The following is a 1,191-nucleotide window of genomic DNA, read 5'->3' on the forward strand; positions in this document are numbered from 1 at the left end:
ACTATCCTTTTGTACGCAGCGCTCAACTCTGAACTGCGCTTGGGGGAGGGGGAAGTTTCAGGAACTCTAGAAACACTTTTTTCCCTCCTCCAGGAAGGTGTTCTTCCTATGGCGGGAGTAAAGCAGTTATGGAATTGTGATCCCTAGGACAGATATCCCACGGATTTCTGTTTATACCAAAAAAAAAAAGTTCAAGAAGTTTGTTAAGATGCCTTCTCCAGCTGCTCCCTGGTTTCGCCCTGGTTACCTGGGTTACTTGGTGATCCAGGGTGGATTTATCAAGGCCTGTCCTTTTGTGCAGATCCCCTTCCTATCCCTTGTCTCCCATATCCCAGCCACAGCTCTGTGGCCACAGACTGCTAAATTAGTACACCTATTGTATCTTAAATATCCAATAGTTTGTGGTTTGAAGGTGCTGCTGTGTACAGTGTGTAACTTTCCATTCTCTGGTTTCCCACATAGATCACTGGTGTTATCCTTCTTGCCATTGGCATTTGGGGCAAGGTGAGCCTGGAGAATTATTTTTCCCTTTTAAATGAGAAGGCCACCAATGTCCCCTTCGTGCTCATTGGCACCGGCACTGTCATTATTCTTTTGGGCACCTTCGGCTGTTTTGCTACCTGCCGAGCTTCTGCATGGATGCTAAAACTGGTGAGTCCTTGTTTTCCTTAGAATTGATTCTTGGTTTTGGAATAGGCTTATGTGGTGTAGGCTTTGTTTCTTAAAACTGGCCATGGCCGTTTAGGATTTTTTCCGTTACTTCCCAAGTAACATTTCAGCTGCCAGTTCCCACTTTTGTTGTGTTTTCCCTTCCTTTTTAATAAAAACATGCTGAACTGATTGAGCAGACTATATTTTTCTTTGACTCCCTTTGTGGCTGTGATGGATCTTCTTTATGCTGACTTGGACTTTCTTTTTATCCCATAGTATGCAATGTTTCTGACTCTCATTTTTTTGGTTGAACTGATTGCTNACCCATTTTTAATAAAAAAAATTAGAAAATTGTAAAGACTGACAATCACCAGAAGGAAATTACAGGTACCCATAATGACATGTATTTCCAGTTCTTTTTCTGTGTGCAAATACCTACTAAAGTGGAGATAGTACAATTTATAACTTTACTAATAGGAAAATATTTAAATCACAAAATTGATAACACAAATTTAATACCTTCTCTACTTCTGCCACTCA

At 40.8% G+C, this 1,191-nt stretch overlaps 1 long non-coding RNA gene across 1 annotated transcript in view; it reads left to right on the forward strand.

Annotated features, from left to right (window-relative positions):
* The window catches only part of LOC144218009 (uncharacterized), a 2,169-nt gene extending 1,197 nt beyond the window's left edge, over nucleotides 1-972 (forward strand). Inside the window, exons 2-3 of the long non-coding RNA XR_013331021.1 lie at nucleotides 463-651; nucleotides 928-972. This is a non-coding gene — a long non-coding RNA (uncharacterized LOC144218009). The remainder of the gene's footprint in view (nucleotides 1-462; nucleotides 652-927) is intronic.
* Nucleotides 973-1,191: the final 219 nt, after the last annotated feature.

The sequence above is a fragment of the Crocuta crocuta genome, unplaced genomic scaffold (genome assembly GCF_008692635.1).
Source record: "Crocuta crocuta isolate KB4526 unplaced genomic scaffold, BGI_CrCroc_1.0 scaffold365, whole genome shotgun sequence".
Taxonomy (NCBI): Eukaryota; Metazoa; Chordata; class Mammalia; order Carnivora; family Hyaenidae; genus Crocuta; species Crocuta crocuta.